Raw genomic sequence first — 7,846 nt, 5'->3', positions numbered from 1 at the left:
TCTTTCTTTACATTCCCTAACAACTGATTCCACGAAATACATTTTTCTTGATTATTTTATTCCCTTGATACACGACCTTGGTTATCGACTCTTTGAGACTTATTTATGGTTTCTAGTATTACCAATTAATTCGGTCCCAACTCCTAACCTAATCAAAATTTCCCTTATTTAATTAAATTTCAAAGCATTAATCATTGTAATTTCTAAGCAATCTAAATTTGAATTTCTCGTCCAAAACCTATTCCTAGACTACCACAATTTAGACAATTTTAAGTCAAAAAGGCCGGTAGAATTCAATGCCAAGAAGACCATTTCTATAGTCGAAAGCAAATACAAGGCCTATTTATCAAGATATCCGAAGAGGATCTTCTGATCCAACCTTTTAACCGTGAGCTCATTAATGTTAAGTTGCTCATTAATGTTAAGTTGTCAGTAGATTACTTGCTGAGCACTGATCTCCCGCACCGTTTTGCGGGTAGTTATTCTGCTCAGGCGACTTCTTTGTCGGTAAAGCATGCTAAAACCCAGATCAAATAGTCTTGAACCTTTTAGGAAAAATGATGGGTCCTTTCCTGAATGTGAATTCAATCGTTGATTTAATGATTTAACGGTAAAGAAGTCCGCTTGAACGGGATAATAACCCGCAAAATGATACGGGATAGCATTTGTCTGTAATTGAAGTAAGTATCAATTTGCTAAATATGTGCCAAAACTTCGGGATTACCCACTCACGGCCTATCTATGGCTATGAGTAATAGGCTGATAGCTAAACAGCAGAGAATTTAGGACCCAAAAAGGTCAGATATAGTTAAGTAATTATTATTGATTGATGGTACTATTACATTATTTTAGTATATGTATTTGAATTTCTTGTTGAACTAGACAGAAATTTCAAACTTTAAGCAAGCACTTATTTACAGAAGAACATGGAATTTTTAAAACATTAAGAATTATATGTCTTATCTATTAATATACAGCTGAGTGGGACATATTTCGATACATAAACGGGTGGATGTTATATGCAGGTATTTAAGTCGCACTTCTATTGCGTTGATATTGAGTTATTGAAAACAACACAATAATTAGGCTGTACAAATACTTGAATGAGTAGCTTACCGGAAGCTTATAAATTACATATCTACCTTACCAGCGGGAGGATAGAGCGGAGTCCACTTGTGCTAGTATCTATTGTGGAAATAGTGAAATGTATTACTGTAAAACAAAAACCGGAGTTCTTATTTTTCTTAAAAAATCCCTAAAAAATGGTTGGACCCGTCGATCCTAACATCTTTATCCATCGCGGAGTTGTTAAATGGTTTGGATGGACTATTTTTCATCCAAATATGGTCATTTAAACCTATCATGATAGTGGTGGTGTTAGATTTTAGTTAAAAGTAGCAAAACTATTTCAGAGTTTGTCGATGAAGCAGACGATGTTATTTTCGTTCGGGTCCTGCTCAGAGATATGATGGTGAATTATTTTGAAGCCAAGTTTAATAGGGACAACTCTAAAATTGGTGAACAACTATTTAACATTGAGCATCCTTCCATTTCAGAAGAATATAATACAGTCATGAACGCTTAACCTACGGCGGAGGAAATCAAACAAGTTGTTTTTGATTTAAATGCCGATAGTGTTTCTGGACCGGATGGTTTTATCGGATGTTTTTATAAATATTGCTGGAATGTTATTAAATAAGATTTTTTCAGAGCTCTTCTATCATTGGCACAACAAAAATATTGCGTATGGAGTGAATTCAAGTTTGATCATTCTATTTCCCAAAGTGAAGGATGTTGATTGTCCAAAGCAATTTAAACTAGGGCTGTCAATGGGTACCCATTACCCGGAACCGGAACCGGACCCGTTAAATTCAGGTCCGGTTACGGGTCCTAAAGTTGGACCCGTTAACAAATTAGGACCCGACGGATAATTACCCGATTGGACCCGAATCTTAACGGATAATATCCCTCGGGTACCCAGTTATTCATCCTTTTATTCATCTTTTTAGCAAAATTATAAGCATTTTGCTAGTTTTAGCTTTGATTTTTTTTTCGTTTTTAATTTTTTTCTTACATTTAATCTTTATTTAGTACATCAATTAAGAAATAATAATATACTTTTACAATAACAATTTAAATTCAAGCTAAAAAGAGAAAGAAATTAAGTTTTAAAGATTTTTTTCATAGTTTTCTTAATACCCAACAGGTACCCGGAACCGACGAGTACCCGGGTCTTTAAGCGGGTCCGATTTTGGGTGCACAAACTTAGGAACCGGACCCGGAACCAGACTCATCTTTTATAAGTAGGGAACGGGTCTAGTGGTCCTCGGGAGCACCCCGACCCACTGACAGCCCCAATTTAAACCGATTGGATTGAGTTATTTCTTTTTTAAAATCTTTACGAAGATTCTGGCGATAAGGCTTGGGATTGTACTTGATAAACTTGTGTCTGAGGAGCCGGTAGCTTTTATGAAGGGAAGGAACATCCATGAAAACATTGCTCTTGCTTCAGAATTAGTTAATGATTTAGTTGTTAAAAGAACTCATGGTAATGTAGGGCTTTAGCTTGATATTACTCAAGCTTTTAACACAATGATTTAGAATTTTATCCTTTATGTTTTCAGAAGTTATAGGTTCCCGGAAGATTGGTGTAGCAAGATTCACAAAATTCTCCGATATGCTAGGATTTCGATACTTTTTAAAGGTAGCTCGGAGGGTTTCTTTAAAATAGATAAAGGACTACGACAAGGAAATCCACTATCTCCTTTAATTTTTGTTTTGATCGAAGATGTTCAAAGTAGAAATTTTCAGCAACTTTTCAGGAGAGGCAGCATGTTTCACATGGTCAAAAAGAAAGGTGTTTCACCGAACTCATTTATTCTTTGCTGGCGATATCTTGATTTTTTTTGTAAGCGAAACGAAGGTATCTTGTTGAGTTTATTACGCCTTTTAGATATATATGAAAAATCGTCAGGTCAAGCAGTCAATAAGGCTAAGAGAAAGATTTACTTTGGGGGTGGAACTTTTGATTAAAAGGAGGCTATTGCTGCAACAACATGAATTGAAATTTCTAGTTTTCTTGATCGGCATTTAGGAGTTCAGATGATACAAGGTTCTGTGGGATATGCTCATGTTCGTAATGTAGTTGAAAAGCGGCGCGATACTTTGGCAGGTTGGAAAGCTAGGCTTTTATCTTTTCAGGAAAGGGTTGTTCTTGTTAAATCAGTAATCTCTGGTTACTATATTTACAATATGGTTGTGTACAAGTGGCCATTATGTATTGTTCGTGAATGTGAGACGACCATTAGGAATTTTGTATGGACAGTAGACCACAAAGTTAGTCGCATCTTTGTGATTAAATATGATGAGCTTTGTTGTCCATATATAGAAGGGGGTCTTGGTCTTTCCAGGATGGTTGTAGTAAACAAAGCAAAGCTTATGAAGTTGTGGTGGAGCATTAGACATTCATACAAGATTTAGGCGCGGTACTTACATACTAAATTCATGAAGGTGAATGGAGACTTAGTGGACAAGATCATTTTTTCTATCATGCATGATATATGTTGGATTCATGAAGCCGTGGATAATAACATCAAGGGTTTGGTTGAAAACGACAGAGCTACCTTGCTGTTTTCTGACAATTGATGTTTGGAAACAAGTATTGCGAATATTTTGGGAATTCCTAACTCTGTTAGGATGCATTATCCTTACATAGTAATAACAATTGGAACATACCAGCTTTTGTGGGTTGAATCATGGAAAATACTGGTATCCAAATTGCTGATCTCCCTAATCCAGTTGGAGGAAATGATACACGCTCCTGGATGGTGGATCAAAAGGGTATATTTTCAGTGAATTCGACTCGGAATTTTATTCGAAAAAAGGTATGATTTAATGCGTAGAGCTTCATTAATTTGAAGGAAGTTTATTCATCCCTCATTAGAGGCACAAAATTAAAAGCTTTTACGCGATAATTGTTGTGCTACTCTTGACAAATTCACTTCTCATGCTCACCATATTCTGTGGGATTGTACTTTTTCAAAACAGATGTGGACTTGGATTGATGGAGTCTTCGGGTTATAACCTAAATATAATCTGGTTGAATGTTATAAAGCTTTAAAATGGAAGAGACGTATGGTTAAAGATCTATGGATGGTTAGAATATTGGCTATTAAGCTTGTCTGTGGAATATGAGAAATAAAGTTATCTATGAAGGTGCAAAGGCCAACCTGTCCAAACTGAAGACTAGACCTCATCAAAAAAATCACGATAACTTGAGGAGAATTAAAAGTTATATGCAAGATTGTAGGGAGGACGTGCGAATTATGCACTATTTTCGAGTTGAGTTTAGAAAAGTTAAGACCGTCGTCCCAATTGAATGTTATTGGAATGCTCCAAATTCAGGTGAAGTGCTGGTTTTTTGTGTGATGGTGCAGCACCAGGCAATCCGGGAGTGGTTGGTGCTGGTTTTGTATCCAGAGATGATATATGTAGGGTGCTTGGAGCGATGAGTATTGGGCTAGGCATTACTACGAACCATATAACTGACATACCGGCTATTATTTTTGGCTAGGTTTGGGCTATTAAATGGTGACAAAATATTATTATAATACGCTATGATTCGAATAGTGCAGTTCAATCTTTTTAAAGTAATAATGTTCCATGGAATTTGATGAACAGGTAGTTAGCTACTTGTGCGAGATATGATTCTGTCAGGTATGGGAATGTTTTTTAGAGAGGTTAATTTCACGGCCGATGCAATGGCTAAATGGGAATATGATCTTAATGTTGGAAACCAAGTTACTTATGAAGGCATGCCTGATAATAAACAATTATTAAAGACCCTCAACTGAGCTTTCGATATTTGGCATATTTCATAAATACTGAATAATTTCAGTATTCACTTCTGTATAGAATCAAAATGATGGGACAACTTCAAGATGGATTGACCACTAGTATAGAGCAATAACGTCTTTAGGATGTCACAAATGTTCCCTGACTATGCAGAATAAACATTCAGAACGAGTACGATCCTTCCACTATCTCATACCTCGACTCTCGAATAAATATAATGCTCCTAGACAGATTGTCTGCTAGTATATATCCACCAATTAATTAATTCTAGTGCAACATTCATCAATTGAATTCCTAAAAAATATTCTATTTTCATCATAATATCGCATTGCTTAAATTCACGACTTTTCTCAACTGAAATCCATGGATTAGTAATAGATATTTACTTTTCGGGCATATGGGACACCACCAAGTAAGCCCCGAGAAAATGGTACGAGTGTCCTTAGCTATAATGCACGAACGGGCACCCAAAAATATGGACGAACGAGGAAATATGAAAAGCTAAGGAAGGTTGATAAAATAATAATAAAATTAGGGAAGAGGCGTCACGGGAATGGGCCCACCGTCCAGTCACACCTTTTCGAATTCCTTATGTTATTATGACTATTATTTCCCTCATCTCTTAAAACTCACTCATTCATGCAAACTCTAAATTCTCCATATTTCTCCAAATATTGTTCAACTCTCCAAAAAACCCTACTCACACGACTATTAGGTTTTTCTTTTACCAATAATATTAAAATAACGATATTTTAATATTCCAAAATATTGGAGGTACGAGCAAAGTCCTACTTGTTCATTCATGCAAAATTGAGAGTTTCAGTCAAGATCAAACTCTTCTGAAAATCGAAATTATTGCTCAAACTACCAACAAAATACCCAGGATTTTCAGGAATGGACGCGCGAGGGACATGGTGGCCCTGCACCACCATGACCATACCTGGCCGGTGATGTTTTTTTTTTCAAATGTTGTTGTAGATAGTGGTAAAAGGGGTTCTTTTCGAACTTGTGAAGGGAATATTTTTTTTTTAGATTTAAATAATTTAGAAATGTAGAAAATTCAATTAACAAGTGATATAAATTTTATGGAGAAAATAGGAGTGATGATTCCACCATTCAACAATATTTATGTAGTTTTATTTATTTTTTATTATGTAAATTTAATAATTGTTTTGATTCTAACTATTGCCAAAAGCAGATTCTCAAAATATCAAAGATTAATCGCAAGCATAATACATCAAGAGTATAAAATTAAGCATGTATTATCAAGAGAAAATATATTTGATTAATAAAAATCATTTAAATCATTTATTTTCAATGCAATTAATCATATATAAATATTGCAAAAATTAATCAAATAAAAATTACCACATAAATATTGCGAGAAAGGCTTCCTCCGTCACCCCTGGGATTGGGTTTAGCTACTCATGATGAAAAACCTCTCAAATTGATTCATTGATACTCAAAAGTTGTTTACAATCAAGAGAAAATGGAGAAAAACGGTTTAAAACAGTGTTTGCGACGCATATAAAGCGTCCAAAAAGAACGATACAACAGAAGTGCTGTTGTTCCGAATTCGGGGAAAGGAATTGAGTATTGTCGCAATTAAGCGACCCCAATCAACTACTGTCCCTGAGCGTATTATGTTCTTCGTGTTCTTCCTTGCACCAGCATCAAGCTTCTCTTATCTGCGTGATTTTCTTTTGATTCTCTCGACTCCTAAACTTTCCCCAAGACTCTCCAAACTTCGCTAAACTCTTTAGCCTTGTATTTATAGTGTTTTAGAACAAAAATATCCGACCATAACACCATATAATCTCCCATTAATCCCGTCATTGCTCGCTGCCCATATTTAACAATAATTTCCATTTTTGGCTTCTACACACGTTAGATTTGATCCTGCACGCTCTAGTTAGCCTTCTACACGTCTCAGAACTCTTTCAACGCTAGTAGAACTCCTCCATGCACACAAGAACTTCAATTTTGCTCGTGTTACAGTACACGTGATCTGTTTTGGGTGTGTGAATCATCACGCGTTTTCCAGCCTATTCCGATCGAACCCACTGCCCAAAATGTGTTCCTTAACCTATATCACATCTCTCTATCAAATTTCATCCATTGAATCGACCCGTAACCCCTTCATTTTTGTGATCAAACTTCTGCCAGTTGAGAATTTCATTTCCCGCGCAAAAAACAGTTTTCAAACGGAGAAGAAAGGGTGTCCCCCTATCCTGAACTGGGGTGCGAATAGCAGGTGTCCACTGAGGTGCCCCTTAACCGATAGTGAGAGTCCGAATAACAATTGTCCTTCAAGGGTGCCCCAGGCAACTTTTCGAGCTGATTTTTCCAAAAATGTTTATTTCCAAAAACTACCTAAAAACACACAAAACACCATAATAAGGATGAAAACGAGTACTAACAAAATACACAAAAGAGATGAAAATAGACACATAAATGCGTCTATCAAATACCCCCAAACTTATTATTTGCTAGTCCTCGAGCAAATTTATTCTAGAAAGGAAATCATTTGAACCCCTAGGTGGCCCTAGTGGCGGAGTGTTGTCTCCGGAGGGTTTACCAGAGGTGTACCCACAAAACCTTTACTCCACCCTAACTATCTACGCAAAATCTTGGAAAGCACTAAAGAACCTCCTTGGTTGGCATACTTATTAATTATAGGAGGAAGTACCCTGATGCGAAATTCCAATTACTGTACACGAGTTTTCACTCAAGCATACTAAAATTCATATAAGTGACAGAGCTCTACTAAGATAGTTTCACGATGGACATCATACTCGGAGTCAGACTAATCACATGAAAAGATTAAGAAGATGGAAAAAGAAAAATGTAGATGGTTGAAAAGTGAACGGTGTTTCCCATATCTGTCTGAAGGCCTCTGCCAAGGTGAACCTAACCTAAATGACTGAGATACCGGTCTGACTAATATTAACACACTGGCATATACAAGGGAACCAGCGGTCAATAACTTAAA

The sequence above is a fragment of the Papaver somniferum genome, chromosome 11, assembly GCF_003573695.1.
Source record: "Papaver somniferum cultivar HN1 chromosome 11, ASM357369v1, whole genome shotgun sequence".
NCBI lineage: Eukaryota > Viridiplantae > Streptophyta > Magnoliopsida > Ranunculales > Papaveraceae > Papaver > Papaver somniferum.
The sequence above is the reverse complement of the archived record's forward strand: the minus strand, read 5'-3'. Positions refer to the sequence as shown.